Below are 24,632 nucleotides of genomic sequence, written 5' to 3' on the forward strand. Positions count from 1 at the left end.
TTGCAGTCTGATGTTGTCCAATTCTGAAATTTTGTTGTTTACCTTTTGGATTTCTAATTGTTTTTGTAGGATTTCTGTTTATTTATTTTGACATTTGTTCTTGTATTATTTTCCTGAATTCTTCTATTGCTTTGTCTGTGTTTTCCTTGATTTTGGCTATATTTTGGTTGATTTTTTCAGTGTTTTTCATCATTTTGTCTGTGTTTTCCTTGATCTCTTTCCTAATCTCTTGGAGAGCCTTGAATATTAGACTTTTGAATTTCCTATCAGGTGGTTCCATTGCCTTTTCTTCTTCTGGGAGGTCATCTGGTGCTTTATTCTGATTGGTTACTAAGGCTATCTTGTCCTTTTTTTTTTTTTAAATATGTTTTGATGTTGTCTACTATCTCCAAGACATTCACGTATTATTTTCTTCATTTATCGATTGTAGGTTTGTTTGTTTCATCTTGCTTTTTTGTCTTGTTTGGTTATGTCTGGGCAGGTGTGCTGGGTGTGCTTTGTTGCTTGCTCACCTATGGGCACAGTTGTTACTATCACCTTTCCAGGTGTGCAGGGCTGGCCACTCATTTATGGTGCAGTGGGGTGGGGGGGAAGGGGAGGAGATGGATCTTTTGTCTGCAGTTTGAACTGGGCCAGGAGCTGGAGTGGGGCAAGGTAGGGGGGCCTGGGGTCTGGGCTGGGCTCCTTCAGGGCTGCAGGTGTTGATGAGAGGGGTCCACAGCTGGAGGAAGAGGGCCTGGGTCCAGGCCAGGCCCCCTTGGAACTGTGGGTGGTGGTAGTTGGGGCCCAGAGCTGGTGAGGGAGGACCTGGAGTCTGGGTCAGGCCCCCTTGGGACTGCAGGAGATGGTGGGAGGGGTCCAGAGCCAGTGGGGGAGGGCCTGGGATCCAAGCTGGGCACCCTTGGGGCCACAGGTGCTGTAGGAGGGGCCCAGAGCCAGTGGGGATGGCCTGAGGCCCAGGCTGAGTCCCCTCGGGGTTGCAGGCGGTGGCGCAGAGGAGAGAGATAGGAGATGGGGCAAAGGCGGGCGTAGAGGGGTTTGGATGGACGATGGCAATAGGAGATGGATTGGTACTGTGGTTCCCAGAAGTTGGGCTTGCCAGGGAGTGGTGGTTATAGCCATTGTTCACCAGAGGGGTGGGGGTTGTAGGAGTGTGCTCCCGTGGTTACTGGGTGCGAGAGTCTGGGCTCCTCATTGAGTTGCAGCCAGCAAATATGGTCTTACTTAGCCCTGGGTGTGTCTACATGCTGTACCTCTATCTCCTATCGAGAATTCCATTGAGGTGCCTTTCTGCACTCATGGTTGTTGGTTTATTCAAAGACGGCCACGCTGAACCATGCCATTTGGCCAGAAAATGCCACTCCATCTCTCTATTCCTTCCCCATTTTCCATCAGTTTCTTCTCCTCGGTAACTTCTGACCTAATACTTTATCCCCTCATTTAAGGTTCAGGGTTCCAGGACTGATGCCTGTATCTGTTTTACTTGATTTTTCAGGTCTTTGTTGTAGCAGGATGGCTTAGTGCATCTGACTAGTCTTCCTTCTTGACTCCACCCCCTACAAACTCTTTTAGCTCTGCCAATAAGTACCCAGAGGCACCCCACTCCTCCAGTAAGACTTGACCTGAAGGCACTCAGCTCTCTGTCTCGCTGGGCAGTAATCCTAACTCTGCTGCCAAGTGCCTGGAGGTTCCTCACTCTACCAGGAAGCCTTCTGCCTGAAGATGCTCAGCTCTTTTGGTCTGTAGGTCAGCACACCCACTGTAACCCCCTTGCTCAATGGGCCTGAAGCCGGTCCCCTGGTTTGGTTGCCTCTGCCGCCACCATTTGTCTGCTACTGCTTCTAGCTAGCTGTCTCTTGCTATCTCAGTTTACAGCTCTTTCTTTCTCCAGGGTCTGGCAGGTCTCAGGGCAGGGATCCCTGGTCCAATGGACACTCTCAACTTTCAGGTCTTCTTTCTTCATTGTCCTCTGCTCTGGGATTGACTGCTTATTTAGCCTAGCAGGATGACAACACTGGCCAATCTCCTTGTTAGGATTCCATACACCTTATTTGTGTGGTCCCATTCCCACAAGAGTGCCATGCACTTTATTTACATTGTTAGCAAGGTGCCCGATCCCTTTGGTGGGCCAGAAGAACCTCATTTGCACAGTCCAACCCACACATTTGGTGGAGGTTACAAAGGTTATGGCTAGAACGGCAATATTAAGTAATTCGCTGCACAGCAGGTGCCCATGGGAGTGGAGGATGAGGAGGAATACAGAGGGAAAAATCAGCACCTACAGAATCAGCCCCTCACTGAGCACCTGTGTGGGCCAGGCCCAAGTCAGGACTGTCTCAGAAGAGGGGCCTGGTGTTCTGAGTGGCCCAGTAGCAGGTCCATGGTCACATGGCTGATAGGTGTCAGAGAACCAGAACTTCTGGACCCTCTTTCAGCATTCCCCATCTGGGTCACATGCCCTTTTCAAAGTCAGGGGCAGGGGTGATGATGGTATAAACTAAAGTGAAATATGCAAGTACATGATAAAAAAAAAAAAAGAAAGAAAGAAAAAATCATTGTTGTTAGCAGGTAAGCTTCTAGCTCAAGTCCCAAGAGCTGGAAGTCAGATGAACAGGAGCCATCTGCAGGATCCAGAGCTAGCAAAAGCCAGCAAGCTTTGTCATAAAGTCAACATATATTGCGTAAGGCCACTTGCCCAAGGAAACTCCCTTTCAACCGATTGGTTGCTCACAGCAGATCTCATCACAGAAGTGATTACATTATATTAGACCTCCAAGTGCTCCCACTCTGACTGGTGGGCCACAGCGACATTTTGGAATTAATGTCAGTTCAGAGCCAGCATCTAGTAATCTCTGAAAAGTCTGACTATTTCCTTTTATTTAGTGAGCAGACACTCATAAAAGACTGTAGATCCCTTTGGGGAAGGCTGGGAAAAAATTAACTGTGTAAGTTTTTGGCAATTTACTGGAGTCCTTCCTTGAGGGAAACCAGGCTCCCCTTCATTCAAGGTGTTGTGGGTCTATAAACTTGCTCAAGTCTGAGAATTGATTAAGAGGCCTTAACTCTCTATTCTGGCAATTCAAGTTAGACTGCCATTCACTTGAACTAGAATTCTCCTGCTTGCACAGGTCAAGTAAATATTTAGTAGATTTCTAACCTATTTCACTTCTAGGGACACCGCAACCACGTAGCCAACACCATAAATCCATATGAGTTAGACAGGTCTGATTACTGTCTTGACTCAGCTGTTCATTACAGTGACCATGCCCACCTTGTCTTTATTGATTGAGTGCCACCACTTGGCCCCTACACCGTGGGGCCCAATCAGCACCATTTTAGTTAGATGTCCTAGTTCAGTTACAGCGGTTCCTACCGTCAAATCTAACTTACATAAAATAGCAATCACAGCAGCCTTCAAGGATGCTGGGGCTCCCTTCACAAATCTCTTGTGGTAAAATGTGTGTCCTCTGGGCACTTCATGTGTGTGTCTGTGGGTCTAGCCTGATAAATCCACTCTAATGTTCTGATTTCCTTAAGCCTTTGAATGGCTTCTGTTACAATATACCAAAGCAGGTCTGGTACTTCAACTTGATTTAGTGCAGGCCACTGTGTAATTCATGCTTCAGCGACACAACTAAATAAACTGTTAGATCCCTTCCTAACTTCTGGAGCTGAAACATTGAATGAAGAATCTGTGTAGGGTGGATCCATACCAATAAACTCAGACTGATCCAACTTTATGTTTCTTACACTATTGTCCTACACCCTTAATAGCCTTTCCCACATGTATTCCCCAGGTTTCTGTTTATATGTATTAGAAAAGACAAGCAGTTCTTTTGGAGTGCAGTGTATCTCCTCCTAGGTCACCCTTTGTACTTCATCTTTTGGGGCTTGCTGACAGGTAAGGCTAGCTGTAAGTCTAGAAGCCAAAATAGGTGGTAAGGAAGTGTTTTGATAACATTCAGCATTGCCTTGCAAGGCATCTGCCTCAGGCAATGCCCCAGGCAATGACTCAGAGAAAGGCTCTTTAGACACAGCTGGGTTAACCTCATCAGGTGAGGGTAGAGGGCCTAATGGTTTTTACTGGGGAAGGTGGCTTAGCAGACAAAGATGGAGTAATCTTTTCAGATGGGAGTGAGAAGGCTGGTTCTACTGGCAGGAGTGATTCAACAGAATTTAGGGGCTCACTGTCCCCGACTTCCTGATTATCTGCCCATATGTCCCTAACCCAATTCTCAGGATTGTCACTCTAACTTCAGACACCTCTCGAGGCTGGCAATTGAGTTGGCATTGTAATTCAGCCACTCTTACAATAAGACTCTGGGTTCGTTTCTGGCAATATCAGCTCTGTTGCTACAAGAAATAAGACTTTCTTTCAAGGCACATGTGGAAACTTTGAGGTCATATATGTGGTGCTTGAGCTGCAATTCTGAAGCCCTGAGCTCATCTGTTTCTTTCACCATTTTGTCTAGCAAAAGTAGGACCAAACAACCAGCTTCCTTATTCTTCTCATTATAACAAAATTGTACAAAGGTATCAAACATGCAATCACCCAGAGCCTCACCTCTCACCAATGCCTGATCTATTGGTGGTGATATTTTGCATATTTCAATCGCCACCTTTACTACTGAAAGCAGAGTCATCAACATCTTTAAGACTAACCAGACTTGAGAACCAATTTAGAAAACTTATCCTTACAATTTTGTTTCTTAACAACCACTCCTGGCACCAAATGTCTTAGGTTGGGTTCTCTACAGAAGCAAAATCAGTAAAGTGTACAAATATATGAGAGAGAGATTTATATCAAGGAAATGGCTTACACAGTTGTAAAAGCTGGAATGCCCCAAGTCTGTGTGTCAGGCTGAAGGCTTCTCCTGATTCACATAGCCACAGGGGCTGGCAAACCAAGATCAGCAGGTCAAACAGCAGGGCTTTGGCTTACAGGCTGCAAAAACTGACGAAGCCCCAAATCAGCAGGAAAGACAGCAGGTGAACTGCTAACTCCAGTTCCAAGAACCAGGGGTCAGATGAACAGGAGCCAGCTGCAGGGTCCAGAGCAAGCAAAAACCCGTAAGATTTACCAGAAAGTCCACCTATATTGGAAATAGACCACCCCCCCCCCCCCGCAAGGAAACTCTCTTTCAACTGATTGGCTACTCACAGCAGATCCCATCATGGAGGTGATCACACTATATCAGATTTCATCATGGAGGTAATTACATCATTATACAACCGCCAACTACATCATAACTGCCCAGCTACAAGAATCATGGCCCAGCCAAGTTGACATATAACCTTAACGATCACAGCTGGATAACTGATATATCCCTGATGTCGTTGCTGTTGTTGTTAGATGCCATCAAGTTGTTTCCAACTCATAGCAACCCTATGCACAACAGAACAAAACACTGCCCGGTCCTGAGCCATCCTTACAATCGTTGCTATGCTTGAGCTCATTATTGCAGCCACTGTGTCAGTCCACCTCGTTGAGGGTCTTCCTCTTTTCTGCTGACCCTGTACTCTGCCAAGTATGATGTCCTTCTCCAGGGACTGATCCCTCCTGACAACATGTCCAAGGTATGTAAAACGAAGTCTTGCCATCCTTGCTTCTAAGGTGCATTATGGTTGTACTTCTCCCAAGACAGATTTGTTCATTCTTCTGGCAGTCAACAGTATAGTCAATATTCTTCACCAATGCCACAATTCAAAGGTGTCAGTTCTTCTTCGGTCTTCCTTATTCATTGTCCAGGTTTCACATGCATATGATGCGATTGAAAATACCACGGCTTGGGTCAGGTGCACCTTAGTCTTTAGGGTGACATCTTTGCTCTTCAACACTTTGAAGAGGTCCTTCGCAGCAGATTTACCCAATACAATGCGTGTCTTTATTTCTTGACTGCTGCTTCCATGGCTGTTGATTGTGGATCCAAGTAAAATGAAATCCTTGACAACTTCAATCTTTTCTCTGTTAATCATGTTGTTGCTCATTGGTCCAGTTGTGAGGATTTTTGTTTTCTTTATGTTGAGGTGCAATCCATACTGAAGGCTGTGGTCTTTGATCTTTATTAGTAAGTGCTTCAAGTCCTCTTCACTTTCAGCAAGCAAGGTAGTGTCATCAACTCAGGTTGTTAATGAGCCTTCCCTCCAATCCTGATGCCCCATTCTTCTTCATATAGTCCAGCTTCTCATATTGTTTGCTCAGCATACGGATTGAATAGATATGGTGAAAGAATACAACCCTGACACACACCTTTCCTGACTTTAAACCAATCAGTATTCTCTTGTTCTGTCAGAACAACTCCCTTTTGATCTATGTAAAGGTTCCTCATGAGCACAATTAAGTGTTCTGGAATTCCCATTCTTCGCAATGTTATCCATAATTTGTTATGATAATCACAGTTGAATGCCTTTGCATAGTCAATAAAACACAGGTAAACATCCTTCTGGTATTCTCTGCTTTCACCCAGGATCCATCTGACATCAGCAATGATATCCCTGGTTCCATGTCCTCTTCTGAAACAGGCCTGAATTTCTGGCAGTTCCCTGTCAATATACTGCTGCAGCCGCTTTTGAATGATCTTCAGCAGAATTTTGCTTGCATGTGATATTAATGACATTGTTCTATAATTTCCATATTCGGTTGGATCACCTTTCTTGGGAATAGGCATAAATATGGATCTCTTCCAGTCAGTTGGCCAGGAAGCTGTCTTCCATATTTCTTGGCATAGATGAGTGAGCACCTCCAGCGCTGCATCTGTTTGTTGAAACATCTCAACTGATATTCCATCAATTCCTGGAGCCTTGTTTTTCACCAACGCCTTCAGAGCAGCTTGGACTTCTTCCTTCAGTACCATCAGTTCCTGATCATATGCCACCTCTTGAAATGGTTGAACATCGACTAATTCTTTTTGACATAATGACTCTGTGTTTTCCTTCCATCTTCTTTTGATGTTTCCTGCATTGTTTAATATTTTCCCCATAGAATCCTTCACTATTGTAACTCGAGGCTTGAATTTTTTCTTCAGTTCTTTCAGCTTGAGCAATGCTGAGCATGTTCTTCCCTTTTGGTTTTCCATCTCCAGCTCTTTGCACGTGTCATTATAATACTTTACTTTGTCTTCTCAAGACGCCCTTTGAAATCTTCTGTTCAGCTCTTTTACTTCATCAATTCTTCCTTTTGCTTTAGCTGCTCGACGCTCAAGAGCAAGTTTCAGAGTCTCCTCTGTTATCCATCTTGGTCTTTTCTTTCTTTCCTGTCTTTTCAACGACCTCTTGCTTTCTTCATGGATGATGTCATTCCACCACTCGTCCAGTCTTCGGTCACCAGTGTTCAATGTGTCAAAACTATTCTTCAGATGGTCTCTAAATTCAGGTGGGTTATATTCAAGGTCATATTTTGGCTCTTGTGGACTTTCTCTGATTTTCTTCAGTTTCAGCTTGAACTTGCATATGAGCAATTGATGGTCTGTTCCACAGTTGGCCCCTGGCCTTGTTCTGACTGATGATATTGAGCTTTTCCATCGTCCCTTTCCACAGATGTAGTCAATTTCATTTCTGTGTGTTCCATCTGGCGAGGTCCATGTGTATAGTCACCATTTACGTTAGTGAAAGAAGGTATTTGCCATGAAAAAGTTGTTGGTCTTGCAAAATTCTACCATTGGATCTCCGGCATTGTTTCTATCACCAAGCCCATATTTTCCAACTACTGATCCTTCTTCTTTGTTTCCAACTTTTGCGTTCCAATTGCCAGTAATTATCAATGCATCTTGATTGCATATTCATTCAGTTTCAGGCTGTTGCAGCTGATAAAAATCTTCTATTTCTTCATCTTTGGCCCTAGTGTTTGGTGCGTAAATTTGAATAATAGTTGTATTAACTGGTCTTCCTTGTAGGTGTATGTATGTTATTCTATCACTGACAGCATTGTACTTCAGGATAGATCTTGAAATGTTCTTTTTGACAATGAATGCAACACCATTCCTCTTCAAGTTGTCATTTCCAGCATAGTAGACTATATGATTATCTGATTCAAAATGGCCAATACCAGTGCATTTCAGCTCACTAATGCCTAGGATATTGATGTTTGTGTGTTCCATTTCATTTTTGACAATTTCCAATTTTCCTAGATTCATACTTCATACATTCCAGGTTTCAATTTTTAACGGATGTTTGCAACTGTTTCATCTCATTTTGAGTTGTGCCACATCAGCAAACGAAGGTCCCAAAAGCTTACTCCACCCACATCATTAAGGTCAACTCTACTTTGAGGAGACAGCTCTCCCCCAGTCATCTTTTCAGTGCCTTCCAACCTGGGGAGCTCATCTTCCACCACTATATCAGACAACGTTCCGCTGCTATTCATAAGGTTTTCACTGGCTAATGCTTTTCAGAAGTAGACTGCCAGGTCCTTCTTCCTAGTCTGTCTTAGTCTGAAACCTCAGATGAAACCTGTCCTCCATGGGAGACCCTGCTGGTATCTGAATACCAATGGCATAGCTTCCAGCATCACAACTACATGCAAGTCCCCACAGTACGACAAACTGACAGACACATGGGGGTGAAGTAGGACAGTAAAGGCATAATGCTGGTCTTGTTAGCTGAAGTCAAACTGCTTCTGGTGGTCCTTCAAAACAAAAGGTGTTAGCCAGGTTAATAGCTGCATACCAGGTACCTGGAGGTATATTAATTTTCTCAAGCAATGAAACCACATCTGGAAAGTCAATTGAATTCACCACTTGATTCAGTTTTCGATAATCCACTGTCATTCTCCAAGATCCATCTGTTTTTTGCAGAAGGCAAAGAGATGACTTGAATGGGGACGTGATGGAATCACCACCGCTGTATCCTTCAAGTCCTTGATGGTGACAGTAATCTCTGCAATCCCTCCAGGAATGTGGTATTGCTTTTGGTTTACTATTTTCCTTTGAGATGTTTCAACAAAGGGATGCAGCATTGGAGGCACTCACGCATCTATGCCAAGACATTTGGAAGACTGCTGGCTGGTCAACTGACTGGAAGAGATCCATATTTGTCGTCAATCTAAAGAAAGGTGATCCAACAAAATGCAGAAATTATCAAACACTGTCATTAGTATCACATGCAAGTAAAATTTTGCTGAAGATCATTCAAAATCATCTGCAGCAGTATATTAACAGGGAACGAGGATGTGGCTGACAAAACCCAAGATCAGCCGGTAAGATGGCAGGCCGTTGGCTCACAGGATATAGCGGCTGACGAATCCCATGACGGACAGGCAAGGTGCTAGTTCTAGTCCCAAGAACTGGAGGTCAGATGAACGGGAGCCAGCTTCAGGATCCAGAGCCAGGAAAAGCCAGTGAGCTTTGCGAGAAAGTAAGGAAACTCCTTTTCAACTGTTTGGCTGCTCATAGCAGATCTCATCCTGGAGATGATTACATCGTATCACATCTCATTATGAAGGTGACTACATCACTACATCATAACTGCCAAACCACTGTGAATCATGGCCCAGCGAATCTGACACACAATCTTAACCATCATTTGACTCCATGTGTGTCAGAGTAAAATTGTCCTCCATAGGGTTTTCAATGGATGATTTTTCAGAAGTAGATCTACAGCCCTTTCTTCTAAGGTGCCTATGGATGGACTGCAACTGTCAATCTTTTGATTACAGTGAAGAGCATCAACCCCTAGTCCTTCATATGACTTTACTGTCATCTTGTCATATTGTTGGACATTTGGTTTTGCCTCCAGAATTTTCAACATTTTAAGTCACAATGCAATGAATATCTTTGTATGCTAAGCTCTACCTCCACCTTGTTTAATTACTTTGGGATAAAGTCTTAAGACAATTGTCATTAGGCGCCTTTGAGTCAGTTCTGACTTATAGCGGCCCTATGTATAACAGAGCAAAACACTGCCTGGTCCTGTGCCATTTTCACAGTTGTAGCTGCTTGAGCTCGTTGTTGCAGCCACTATGTCAATCTATCTCACTGAGGGTCTTCCTCTTTTTTGCTGGCTCTCTACTTTACCCAGCATGATGTCTTTCTCCAGGGACTGGTCCCTCCTGATAACAGGTGCAAAGTATGTGTGACGAAGTCTTGCCATCCTCTCTTCTGAGGAGCATTCTGGCTGCACTTCTTCCAAGACAGATTTATTTGTTCTTTTGGCAGTCCATGGTATATTCAGTTTTCTTCACCAATATCATGATTCAAAGGCATCAATTCTTCAGTTTTTCTTAATCATTGTGCAGCTTTCATATGCATATCCAAAAACACGTTGTGGAGTCAATTCTGACTCATAGCAACGCTATAGGACAGAGTAGAACTGCCCCACAGGGTTTCCGAAGAGTGGTGGGTGGATTCGAACTGCCAACCTTTTGATCAGCAGTCAAGCTCTTAACCACTACACCACCAGGGCTCCACATGCATATGAGGTGACTGAAAATATCACGGCTTGAGTCGGGGCACTTTCGTCCTTAAAGTGATATCTTTGCTTTTTTAACACTTTAAAGAGGTCTTTTGCAGAAGATTGGTCCAATGCAATATGTCTTTGATTTCTTGACTGCAGCTTACATGGGCATTGATTGTGGACCTATGTAAAGTGAAAACCTTGACAACTTAAATATTTTCTGTTTATCATGATGTTGCTTATTTGGTCCAATTATTGGGTCACATTTACCCACCTTTTAAAGGTCTTTTATACATGTTGCCACATAGCCCTTCAGAAAAACTGTGATGATTTCAACTCCCAATCTCGTTGTAGGGAGCATTTAGTTCTTTGCTTTTTCACCAGAAATAGGTACTATTATTCTTCTTCATCTTTGCCAATCTATTAGGAGAAAATAATATTGTAGTGTTTTAATCTGCCTTTTTTGTTTGGTGGTGAGATGGGACATTTTCCCTATGCTATTGACTGTTTGTATTTCTTCTTTTGGGAACTCCCTATTCACAGCCTTTGCCCACTGTCTTACTGGTTGTCCATCTTGTAAGCATGGATTACATATTTAGGCCATCAACCCTTTGTGGTGGATGCTATGCCTCGTTTTTTCTAGGTTGTTGTTTGTCTCGTTTCTATTTTGTTGGAATCTAGTTTTGAAACCTCTACCCTCCTGGTGGAGATAGCTCTCCAGAAAGTAGTGACTGACCAAACTTTTGGTTTAAGGGGTTATCTCCCATCCCCATTTTTAAAAATTAAATCTAAAATAGAACTGGAGAGTTTAGTAAGGGAGAAGTTCAAGGGGTCAGAGCATATCCTGTTCCTCATTTCACATATCATGTTGCTAATTGCTCAATTTGGAGTAATTTGGTGGCAACTCTTGGCAGCAGGATGCAGATTGCCTCATAGGCAAGGACAGCTGAGGATGTTTTTGTTTGAGGGGTGGTGGGGGGAGGATTGTGCAGAAAGTCCCATGCACCCTCCAGTCCCGGATGAGACCACTGGTCTTGGAGTTGGACATACCTGGATGTGAGCTTGGCTACCGCTGCCTGAGCTCTGTGCCTCCTGAGGGGTCTTCTAACCCCACTGAGCTCTCTGTATCTTAAAAGTTATGGCTTTCATATCTACCCTACAGTGTTGTTGAGCTGACCCATGGCAGTAGATTTGAAAGTGGTCCTGCCTTCGTGTGGGTGAGCTGAGGTGTTTTGAAGGGACTGCCCTTTGACCCGCCAGAGTGATGAAAAGAGGATGATAAATCTGTATTTATGGTCTTGCTCTGTGGGCTATGATTCAATTTACTCGCACCACCTGTAGAATGTAATTGTTCTCACAGAGCTGAGGGAATGTGGCTCCCGTGGTCCCCGGTTTTCCCTCAGAACAGAACTCTAGGTCATGTGCCTCCCAGGGCCCCCCTGCTGGCTGCAATCTCCCTCCTGCAGGCAAAGAATAACCCAACAGGGGAATCTTTCCCACTAAATAACCCCAAACTGCAGGTTAGCGTTGCTTTGGAAGTTGTTGTGGGGTACTTCCTAGGTGCCAGGTCCTGTGTTTGTTCAGTGCTTCTAAGGCAAAATCTCTACACACAGGCTACCATCAACATGGCTGCCATGTCCAATTCTGCCTCTGAGGGACCCCTGGGAGAGGACTCAGAGGTCCACACACAGCCACGTGTGTGCCCACAGTATACACACTCACACATACATACACACAACCCACTTTCACAAACACATAACACACATACCCACTCACATTCACACAGACACACAACACACACTCGCACATACATAGTACATACAACCTATGCTCACACGCATATACATGTGCTCACACTCAAATACACACTCATTTAACACTCACTCGTACCGTCACACTCACTCACATATACTAACACTGTCATACAAACACTTACACTCACTCTGTAAACTCTCCTCTGGAAAGCAGGCTGTTTTGTGAGGCCCATAGGCCCCAGTAGGGAGGACTGGAGACCGTGGGCCTCTGGGAGGGGCAGAGCCTTGCTCATGTGGAGCACTATTCTGTGCTGGGCCTTGGGAACAAAGCGGGAAGAGAACAGACCTGGCCTCTGCCTTCCTGAAGCCCAGCTTCTGCCAGAGAAGGGAGCCCTAAAGGAGTAATTGACACCGCAGCTGCGAGTGCAAGGAGGAGATGCCAGGCTGTGAGAGGGATGGAAGGCAGAGCCAAGGGTGCGGACAGGAGCCCCGACAGCAGGAGCAGCCCCCCATCCCAGGCTGTGTCCAGGCTGAGGCTGAGCTGATCCCCTGCTGCTGAGAGGCTTCAAAACCTGGGCGGGGTGTGAATGAGTTGGTCTTTAAGGTCCTGTACATCCATGACTCAGAAATTGCCGACATTTTTTGTTTCACAGTGGGTGATTCTCACAGAAAAGAGATCCGGAAGAGGAAATACAAGAGATTTCTTCATCGCCCCTGCCTCCACCCCCCTCCCCACCTTTGTTGTTGCTGTTAGTTGAGGTCAAGTCGGCTCTAAATCATGTCCATCTTATGAAGAACAGACCAGAACCTCGCCCAGTCCTTCGCCATCTTCATGATCATTGGTATGTTTGAGTCCTTTGTTATGGCTATTGCGTCAATCCATCCCGTGGTGGGTTTCCCTCATTTTCACTGACCTTGTACTTTACCAAACCTGATATCTTTTTCTCGTGGCAGGGAATAAAGAATGGTCCAGCAACACAGGAGACTATTGCCTTGACTGGAAAAAAAAGAAAGAGCCACATGCATTAGCTGTTATTTCAAGTTGGGAGGTTGTGATGGTCAATTTTATGTGTCAACATGGCTGGTCTATGGTTGGTCCAGTTGTCTGGTGAAACACTGAATGTTTTGGTAAAGGTATTTTGTGTGTGTGATTAACATCTACTATCAGTTGATAATGTGAGTGTTCCTTAGCCAATCAATGGAAAGTCCTAAGACCAAAAACAGGTTTGCTCTGCAACTTGCTTGCTGTGAGCCTTTAGACAAGTCTCTCCCCCACCACCGCTTATCACCCACAGCCCCCTTCCCCACCTTAATATGAAGAAGTTGCTTTGGATGCTTTTACAGCCCTACCAGTGCTGACGGCAATGAGTAACCCTGTACTTATGGCGCCCAGGATGGGCGTCCACAGGGGGTGGGTGGGCAGGCACACCCTGCAGCAACTGCCAGGCCCAGATCAAACACCTCAGTGGGACTGTTTTTCGAGAGATGCTATTTATTCCATTTTGGGTTTCAGAACAAAACCCCAGAAGCAGAAACCACTCACTTTTCAGTCCCCAGAGATTTCTTTCCCGGGATGATATGTACCAACCAAAGACAGCTGCATCAGAACAGAGACTTTTCTCTAAACTTTCCTCTGTATACCCCCGCACTGGACAGGCCACTTGTCTGCTGTGAAACTTGCCCTGCCGCTTTAAATAGATACTCTCAGGGTCTCAGATTATAGCTGCGGCAAAATCCACAAACAGCCAAGGGTAAATGGAAAAATTAAAAGTTTATAGAAACATATTTTACAGAATGCAATGAGCATGCAGCAAGTTTTACAAAACGACTCAGTGCTGCTAACAAGTCCTCAACCCACCCAGCTCCTATAGCGTTGCTAAGATGCGCTCATTGGGCATGGACTCTAAAGGGTTTCTCCAGAGGTCATGATGTAGGTTGATGTCTACACCCTCAACCAGCCCCCACCCCAAGTGGTCCAAGCAGGACGGCTGCATGGTGTGCACAGGGCCTTGAGTTGGTTTAAGGTTCTGCTGTTGCTGACTTGAAAGTCTTAGTAATGTTTGAACAAAGTACTCCCATTTTAATTTTGAACTAAACCCTGCAAATTATGTAGTAGGTTTCAGACCCAGGCGTACATTTCCCAGGTGCAGGGTGTGGTCTGACCCTGAGGCAGTGCTGGTTTCCTGTCTAAAACCACTGAGTTTTCAGAAGTACTAAATGTACAACTCTGGCCTTGTTAGCATGTGACTTAACCAGCTGACCCGCCCAGAGCAGGTGTTAAACAAAGAGGTAAGAAGGTAGGTCCTTTAGCTTAGAAAAATAGAATCAGATCTATCTCATGTATAACTGTTCTCATTTATAATTCCAAATACAATTTCCCTTTTGTACCAACTCATTGGGACACCTATAATGACAAGATAGTATTCAGTTGTTAACTCTTCCCAACTTGACTTGGACGATCTGGATTATGAGTGAGCAAACTGTGGATTGTGGGCCAAAACTGGCACCACCTGTTTTTGTAAGTAAAGTTTTATTGAAACACACTCCCCCTATTCACTTATGTATTTTCTATGGCTGCTTTTATTAGTGTTCAGTGTGTCAAATCTATTCTTGAGATAGTCTCTAAACTCGGGTGGGATATATTCAAGGTTCTAAGGCACCCTTGTGGTACATTGGTTAAGTGCTTGGCTGCTAACCCAAAGGTCGGCAGTTTGAATCCACCAGCCACTCCACAAGAGAAAGATGTGGCAATCTACTCTCATAAAGATTACAGCCTTGGCCTTTCAGCCAAAGATTAGACAGGCCCATAAAACAAATAATAATACACGAAGCTCAACCTTGTACATGAGACTAAGTGGGCACACCAGCCCAGGGGCAAGCAAGAGAAGGCAGGAGGGGACAGGAAAGCTGGACGAAGGGAAATGGGGAACCCAAGATCAAGAAAGGGAGAGTGTTGACACATCGTGGGGTTGGCAACTAATGTCAAAATACAATATGTGTATTAATTGTCTAATGAGAAACTAATTTGCTCTGTAAACTTTCATATAAGGCACGAAAAAAAAGATTATAGCCTCGGAAACCCCATGGGGCAGTTCTACTGCGTCCTACCGGGTTGCTATGAGCCGGAATTGACTTGATGGCAATAGGTTTATTTTGTCTCTCATGGACTTGTTATCAGGAGGGACCAATTCCTGGAGAAGTGCATCATGCTTGGTAAAGTAGAGGGTCAGCAAAAAAGAGGAAGATCCTCAATGAGATGGATTGACACAATGGCTTTAGCAATGGGCTCAAACATAGCAACAACTGTGAGGATGACGCGAGGGTGATGCAGGACCAGGCAGCGTTTCCTTCTGTGATACGTGCGGTCGCTATGACTCGGTGGCACCTAACAACAACAATGGCTGCTTTATGCTACAATGGCAGAGTAGTTGCAACAGAGACCATACGACCTACAAAGCCTGAAATACTGTCTCGTCCTTCGCAGAAAAGGTTTGCCAATCCCTGGTTTTGATATTAAAATTGCTGAATGTCTAGAATAGGCTAGAGAACCTTTGAGAACTTAGCTTTTAAGAATATCTTTGTACACTTGGGATAGGGAGTGATTACTTAAAGATAAACCATAAATGAAAAAAATTATTAATTTGATTATATTAAAAATAAAACTCTTGCTTGAAAAAAACATCAACAAATTAAAAAACAAGCAACTGATGCGGAGAAAATGCTTTTGCAAAATACCAAGCAGAATGCTATTCAGATCATAGAAAGAAATCTTGTTTGTCAGAAAAATAGAAAAAAATGTAGGTGAAAGGTATGTACAGAAAACTCACAGAAAAAATAAAAATGACTAATAAATATATTAAAGGAGATTCTTGCTTAATAATTGGTGCTATGCAAATTAAAATGAGATGCTGTTTTACCCAGTGGATCAGCAAAAAATGTTAAAGTCTGATGATGTCACATAAGCAAGAATGTAGGAAAAAAATAGTGGACATACACTACTGGTAGGGAAAATTGGTACAAATGTTTTGGAAGGCCACATGGCAGTATCCAGAAAAGTTGAGTTCGCTCCTCTCCTATGGGCCCAGCAATGCTTCTTCTGGATACATAGCCCCTAGAGAAACTTCTAAAGACATGCCAAGGATATGCACCTGCAGCATTGTTTACAATGGCGAAAAAGTTAAACAAAAGGAGAACCTATGGAGAATGGACACACTCAGCTGCTTCTTTGCTTTTCTTTGGGATTTCTTAGCCTAAGAAGTGGTGTTTGGCAAAATACAGTCCTTTTCTCTGGGCATTCTTGCCTTTTTGTGACTTCTTCACCAGAGCTGACAAGCAGGTAGGCTGGGGCTTAGGAGCAGGTGCTCTCAGAATCTGAACACATGGATAAACATAGAGGGCCCTTCCACTAAGTGACCAAGTTGGTCTTTTACCATGTCTGTGTGGATGATAGTGACCCAGAGCACCCTCTGCAAGCTCCATTGTAAGTTTGGCCCTGCATGATCAGACCAGTGTGGCGGAGTAGAAGGTGCACAGGCTCTGTAGTCCACAGCCTTTGGTCTGAATTCCTGCTCCGTCACTTGGTGGGTGCGTGGCCCAGGGCCCCAGAGCTTCCCCATCCTGAGCTTCCTTTTCTGTTCTCTAAGATGGTGTGTGTCCTGATGATTAGCAGAGATGGCACATGAAATGTACCCAGGACAGGGCCTGGCACCCTGAGGGCCTTCCTGGAACTGGCCAAGCATGTCCTTCACAAGTTCTAAGAACTGTTTGAAAGCTCTGGGTTTTGAAAAGTACGAAAATAAGTCTCTGCCCAAGTTGGAGCTGGGGCCTCTGCCTTTTGCTGCTTTTCAAGGTTATAAAAATTAAATTCCCAAAGCCGTCTTCTTTAACAACTCTCTGATGGTCCTGTTGTCCTGTTTTTAAACCTCAGAACAGAAGAAACCTCAAAAATGCATTCTTATAAGCTCCTTTCCAGGGGTTTTGATCTCACACTTGTTTTTGAGTAACTCCAAATGTCTCTCCACACAGAGAAAATCTAGGTTGAAGTCTGCAAAAGAAAAGATTCACTAAAGAGGCCAGTGGTGTTTCTATGCATGGATTATGTCTTTAAAGAGACGTAAGATGCAATTGTTGGTGGTTACCTCTGCAGAATGGGACTGAGGGTCTGGGATGAAAGGGAGCCTCACTTTTTTGGTAAACCTTTTATACTATGAAGACCTCCCCTTTAACAGAGTTGTTTTATTATTATTACTTTTAATGTGGTCAACAAAAGAAAAAGCACTTCACGTCAAGATGGTGCAGTAAAATCATGCTTCAGACACCCTAACAGTTCTACTTCTGTAGCAATAACAGAGAAAACGTTCAAAGAGAAACCAGACAACTGATCTAGGCTCAAAACTAAGATAAAGCTCTCCCAGTACAAGAAACAGAACAGAACTGTAACGCAGTGAGCATGCAGGCTTGCTGGACTCTGGGTCTGGAGGCTTGGAGTTTGGATGAAAAATTGCCCATGTGAGAAGGGGATTTATCATATCCAGGCTGAGGTAGGCCTCCCTGTACCTGTGAAGTAGCTTGATATAATCACATGGCTTAGCTCTACTGGAGGCTGTGAATTGGGGTAAGCTGTAGGAGTAGGCAGGAGAGTGCACCCAGGGCTAGCCCATGACCAGGAGCTGAAACAATGCCCCCGTGCCTCTGTGGCTGGATCTGTGATGTCCCCAGAGACATCAGTATGGATTATGGACTCTTGATTTATCCCATCTTATTAACATTACAAAGACAACCCATTCCCAAATGGGATCATTACCACAGGCACAAATGTTAGGACTTACAACACATATTTTGGAGGAACACAATTCAAACCTGTTGATATCTGTTTTCTCAGATCGTTTTTCTTATATCCCATATCTCCCTTTTCTTTCCTCTGTATTTTTCTTCTTGAAGAAATTCATCATTTAAAAGTGTTTTGGTGAGGCTGTGTGGACACTCTTTTTCAGTCTTTATGTCTGAACATGTATTATTTTTTTCTGCCTCTTAATTTATCAGCTATCTAGGTATAGAATTTTAAATTTGCAATTATTTTCTTTTGGCACTTTAAAGGTATTAGTCCATTGTCTTCTGACAACTGTTGTTATTGATGAGGAGTCTGCTGTCAAATGATGTTCCTTTTAGTTAATCTGTTTTTTCTTGTTGCTCTTTTTAAAGATTTTTTCTTTAGCTTTTATATTTTGCTGTTTTTTAAAGTGTGTTTAGATGATTCATGGCAAGGAATCTTCCCCCCAGAGCTAACAGAGAGAGAAAGCCTTCCCCTGGAGCTAGCACCCTGAATTCACATTTCTAGCCTCCTAGACTGTAAGAGAAAAGACGTTTTCTTTGTTAAAGCCATTCACATGTGGTATATCTGTTATAGCAGCACTGGCTAACTAAGAATTTGGTACTGAGAGTGGGGTGCTGCTCTAACAGATACCTAAAATGTGGAAGTGGTTTTAAAACTGTGAATGGATAGAGGCTGGAAGAGTTTTAAAGTGCCTGATAGTAAAAGCCTAGATTGTCTTGAAGAGACTGATGGTGGAATTATGGATGTCAGACAGTTCTGGTGAGAACTCAGAAGGAAATGAGAGCTGTTACACCAAAGATGGCACAGTTGGTGAGACACATCAGCAGAACCAGGAGACCAGCATGAGACAGCTGTGCAGCCAACCCATGGAGCGAGAGAGCTAAGTGTCTTCCAGCCAAAGTTTGCTGGTGGAGTGGGGTGTCTCCAGGCACTTATCAGTGGAGTTACAGAACTTTGGAACATTTGCCTTAGCAGGGCAGATGTGGGTGTTGAAGCCAGGGGCCAAGAGGCCAAGGAACTAGGAAGCAGAAGCTGAAGAGACAAGGAACACAGGAAGCAGAGCTGCCTCAGCCTTAAAGGGTGGAGTCGCCACTTGGATGGACTAGGAGAATGAGGCCACTCAAAACCAAGGGAGAAGCGTTGCTGTTCCAGTGGGCTTGGAGGGTGGGGCTGAAGCCCAAGGCAGAGAATCTCTCAGAATCCAGAGAGTGTAGCCAATACCTAGAGTCTGGAGGGCAGGGCCATTGTCTAAATGGTCTCAGAGAACAGAGGATTATTTGCAAGCCTTGGGGGCTAATGTAATGTGTTCCGCTGATTTGCTTGGTGCCTGTTATCCTTTCTTTCCCTCCAATTTCTCCCATCATAATGGAAATGTCTAGCTTGTGCCTGCCTGTTGCACCACTGTATTTGGAAACAGATAATTTGTATCTAGATTTCACAGATGAAGAGGAATTTTTGGATTTTAGACTTGGAGTTTATTTAAGACGTTTGCTATGATATGATGGGTTGAGTGTGTTTTTCATGTGGCAAAGACATGAATTTTGGGGAGCCAAAGAGTGGGATGTTATGGATTGAATTGTGTCCCCCAAAAAATATGTGTCAACTTGGCTAGTCTGATTCCCGGTATTGTGTGATTGTCCACCATTTTGTTATCTGCTGTGATTTTCTTATGTGTTGTAAATGCTACCTGTATGATATTAATGAGGCAAGATTAGAGGCAGTTATGTTAATGAGGCAGGACTCAATCTACAAGGTTAGATTGTGTTTTAAACCAATCTCTTTTGAGATATAAAAGAGAGAAGCAAGCAGAGAGACAGGGGGACTTCAAACCACCAGGAAACAAGAGCCAGAAGAATAGTGCTGAAAAGCTCCTTGACCAAGATGAAAAGGAAACTTCCCCCAGAGCCAACAGACAGAGAAAGCCTTCCGTTGGAGCTAGCACCCTGAATTTTGACTTCTAGCCTCCTAGACTATAAGAGAATAAATTTCTCTTTGTTAAAGCCATCCACTTGTGGTATTTCTGTTATAGCAGCATTAGATAACTAAGACAACTTTAAAGGCAAAAAATGCAAAATTTAAGACAAGAACTGAGATGCATAGAGAACTTGACAAATCCATATTCACAGTGGGAGATTCTAATTCACAGCAAGCCTACATGAGACAGAAGAACTGCCCATAGGGTTTCAAAGGCTGTAATCTTTACTGAAAATAAAGTGCATGGAACCCTAATGAGGGGATTGGTCAGTTTTGACATCCCACTAAGCTTAAAATGAGCCATCCCTGAGGCAGGAGGGGAGGACCTCACCGCCACCAAGAAAGAAGATCCAGGAGTGGAGCGTGTCCTTTGGACCCGGAATTCCTCCACTGAGAACCTCCTAGATCCAGGAGACAGGGAGAGAGAGAGCTGTAACATAGAAGATAGTGAGAGACAATGGCACAAGAGTAGCAAGAGTGAGAAGCAATGGCAACAGAGGGAGCAGAACCAGGAAACTGGCAGGAGACATCACGATTGAGTGCCCTTGGGGTGAGGCTTCCTAGCAGAGTGTAGTGTCCCCTGGGCACTTATTGGTGGAGATAAAGAGCTTTGTAACACTTTCCTGAAGAGGGCAGAGGAGCTAAAGAGGTTTGTAAGACTTGCCTGAGTAGGGAAGAGGCCCAGCTGAGGGGCCGAGGGCCACAGAGACCTGCCTGCTGGCACTGCTGAGAAGAGGCTGTCCTAATCGAAGAACTGTATCCTGAATATTTCCTAATCCTGAATTGTAACCTGTTACTTCCCTAATAAACCCCACAATCGTGAGTACGGTCTGTGAGTTCTGTGTGGCCATTGCAATGAATTATTAAACCCAACAGAAAAGTAGAGAGTGCCGTGGAAGGGACAGATGGTGTCAGAATAGGTAAAAAGTCTGGAGGGTGGAGGCATATCTGACCTCTGCCACATAGGAATCAGCCTTGGGCTGTTGATACTGATAATGATTCTACCCCCTTGCGAAGTCAGAGAAGGTCAGATGCCCTCCCCATGCCATTTTCGCACTTGCCATTGGCTTCAGCCAATGGGAGGTGCTGGCAGCAAACTGGAGGACAGAAGGAGGGGAGAAGCCAGGGTATTTCTACACACGGTCTGTGAGGAGCCCTGGTGGTGCAGTAGTTAAAAGCCCAGGCTGCTAGCCAAAAGGTTGGCAGTTTGAATCCACCAGCTGCTCCTTGGAAAGCCTATGGGGAAGTTCTACTCTGTCCTATAGGGCTGCTATGAGTCAGAATCAATTCAACAGCAACAGGGCCTTTTTTGGTCTCTGTGCTGTAGGGTCACTATGAGTCAGAATCACCTCCATGGCAGTGGGTTTGGTTTTGGTTTTGGAAGGTGCAAGGACCGTCTCCAGATTTCACCAACAGCCTTTTCCTCCATGGCGCTGCCTCCTGGGCTCCAGTAACACTACCCCTTCCCTTTGTCTCTCCAGCAAGGGCTGGTGCTAGCTACCTGCAATTGCTAATATATGGGTAGCCTCACCATCCCATATTTATCCTTTCTGCCTCTGTTGAACTATCTGTGAGGGCTTTGGTGGTTCAGTTCTCCCCTTCCAAGTGGGGACAGCCCAGTTTGATTCCCCGCCAATTCATTTCATGTAGAACCACCACCCTTCTCTCTGTGTAGGCTTGTGTGTTGCTATGAGGCTGAACGGGTTTCAGTGTCTCTTCCAGACTAGAATGAACTAGGAGGAAAAGCCTGGCAATCTACTTCTGAAGATCAGCCAATGAAAACTCAATGAATCACAATAGTCCAATCCCATTGTGCATGGAATCACCCTGAGTCAGAGGCTGACTGGAAGGCAGCTAACAACACAACAACATTGAACTACCTGGTACGGGGTCTGCTTTCATGATTGGCCCCTGAATGATGCTTCTTCTCAGAGAAAGCTTCTCTTACCGCCCCAGGAAAAGGTGCTCCCGACTCTCTATTGTGTGAACCTGATGATAATCTTCATAGCACCAATACCTGAAATTATCTATTTCATGTAATTGCTTACTTATTTATTGTCTTTCTCCTCCCATGAAAATGTAAACTTCTTGAGCTCAGGGATGTTGTCTTACTCATCACTATATCCCCAGTAGGTGCTTAATGAATGTTTGTGGCCTGTCATTGACTGCCATTAACCCAATGTGTGGCATTAGGCAAATCAGTCACCTTCTGTCTCTAGGTCTCATATTCTCATCTATTAATGAGAATTGGCTCCATAGTATCTAGTGTTAAATATCTGGGATTCTGTGGCTTTGTTTGCAATTCTGTCTATCATCATTCAGCCAACTTGAAAATAACTCCAAATTTCAAGTTTCTTTGTTCAGAGTTGTCAGCCAGGCCAATAAAATCAGAGCTCACTCATTCCTTAAGAGTGCTTTGTTCTACAGGAAGGCCATTTGTTCTCGGAAGCCGTTGCTCTATATTAAATGCTCAAGTGTGTGTACTCATTGGGAATAAATGGAATAGAAAGGCCATTGCTCAGTTTTAGCAATAACCTGACAATATTGGCAGCTCGCGCAACCCATTCTAAATACCAGTAAATACACAACTAAGGTGTTGGAGGCCAGCAGAACTCAGTCAAATTCATTGGAACCTGCCATTCTGAGCTGTCTCTGGCAACACTTGGGAAAAACTGGAGTCTTGTGTTCTGAACCTTAAAGCTAGCCACATATTGAGCAGTCATTTCCATGTAGACACACAGCAAGCATTCAAATTTTTGAAATACGTGTTGGGTACTTGATATTTTGACAGCTACTCATCCTCCATGGCCACTGCCTCTAGCTCAGAGCTTGACCACGCTTCAGCTTCCTGCCCAGTCTTCTGCTTCTGGAATGCCTCATCCTCTGCCCCATCCCCCTCCAATCCATCCTCTACACTGCCCCGAGAATGGCCTTTCAAAAATGCTTATATGACTGAATCACTCACCCACTTAAAACCCGTAAATAACTCCCAGTTGCTTTCAGGATAATTTCCTGGCTCCTTTGCATGGCTTTCAAGATTACTCATGGTTTGCTCTCTGACAATTCCTCCAGTCTCAGCTTCAACCATCCCCTCTCAAAGTGTGTTTAAACACCACAGTTCTCATGGTTTCCCCACTCAACCTACTGGATCATGCCTCAATATCTTTGCTTATGTTCTTCCTCCCTCTTAGAATACCCTTTCCTGCAGGAAGCCTTCTGTGGCTGTTCCCTGCCCAGAATGAACTCAGTCAGTCTCTTAACTCCTACATACAATTGTCATCCATTCATGCATTCAGTATATCTACGTATTTATTGCCTGCCATTGCATTGTTCTAGCTGCTAGGGGAACAGCAGTGAACAAAACAGACAAGACCCCCTGTTATCACAGAACTTACATCCTAGTAGGGGGAGGCAGGCAATAAACAAAACAAATTTGTCAATATTGTGATACAGTAGAGAAAAAAAAAAAAAAAAGAAGGAGCCTAAAAGTGCCAAGGCAGGAGGGGCTGGAAATCTGAATAGAGAGGTTGTCATTGTACACATTCCTTCACTCAAGAAATATTTATCCAGCGCTTTCTAGGTGTTAGGTACTAGGGTTATAATGGAGAATAAAATAGACGATATTCTCGCTTTTGTGGAGTTTATATTCTAACGAGGGAAACAATAAACAGATAAATAAGTAAAAATTATAGTTATCGATAATGGAAATCAGCGGGTGTTTTGATAGAGATAACAGGCAGAGCCTGCATTGAATAAGATATTAAGGAAGACCCTTCGGAGGGAGATCTTGGGTGAGCCTGGGACCTGAGGATGGGAAGGGGCCAATCTGGCAAATTGATATGATCTATTTACCTTGTTGTCTTTTCCACTAGATCAGACACTCCTTGGAAATCCAGGTGGTGTAGTGGTTAAGTGCTATGGCCCCTAACCAGAAGGTCAGCAGTTCAAATCCACCAGGAGCTCCTTGGAAACTCTGTAGGGCAGTTCTACACGGTGGCTGTGAGTCGGAATCGACTTGATGGCAGTGGATTTGGTTTTTTTGTGTTTGGGAGCTCCTTGGGGGAAGAGGTCATGAATTATTCCTTTCTGTATCCCCAGCATAGCACAAGGTCTGGCTTATTGTAGGTGCTCAACGAATGTTTGTTTAACTATAGAAACAGCAACAACCAGAAAACCAAACCAGTTGCCCTTGAGTCAATTCCATCACATGACGACCTGGTTTGTTTCAGAGTAAAACTTCACTCCATAGAATTCTCAATGGCTGTGATCTCTTAGAGGTAGATGGCCAGGATTTTCTTCCAAAGTACCTCTGGGTGGATTTGAACTGCCAATCTTTTGGTCAGTATCTGAGCACTTAACGATTTGCTCCATTCAAGGCAACCATTTAACTGTAAGTTTAAAGAAGATCAAAGGTAAGAGTTGAAAGACATTTGAAAACTTCTGTTAGCTGGCTGGAAGAATCAGTTTATAATGCAATGAGCTGGCATCTAGCCAACAAATACTAGTAGCTCCTGGTATTGAGTTACAGGTTGTGAGGGGAACCTCCCTCTGGAGAAGCCAAAATCTAGAGGGGGAGACAGGCTGGGGTTATTCTCATCTCAACCGAGTCCAGGTCCCAAGAAGTCCCAGCACAGAGAGGCTGGTATGCTGGGTGGCAGCAGGCCAGGTCTGTGTCTCCAAAC

Source organism: Loxodonta africana, chromosome 16 (genome assembly GCF_030014295.1).
Source record: "Loxodonta africana isolate mLoxAfr1 chromosome 16, mLoxAfr1.hap2, whole genome shotgun sequence".
NCBI classification, from domain to species: Eukaryota; Metazoa; Chordata; class Mammalia; order Proboscidea; family Elephantidae; genus Loxodonta; species Loxodonta africana.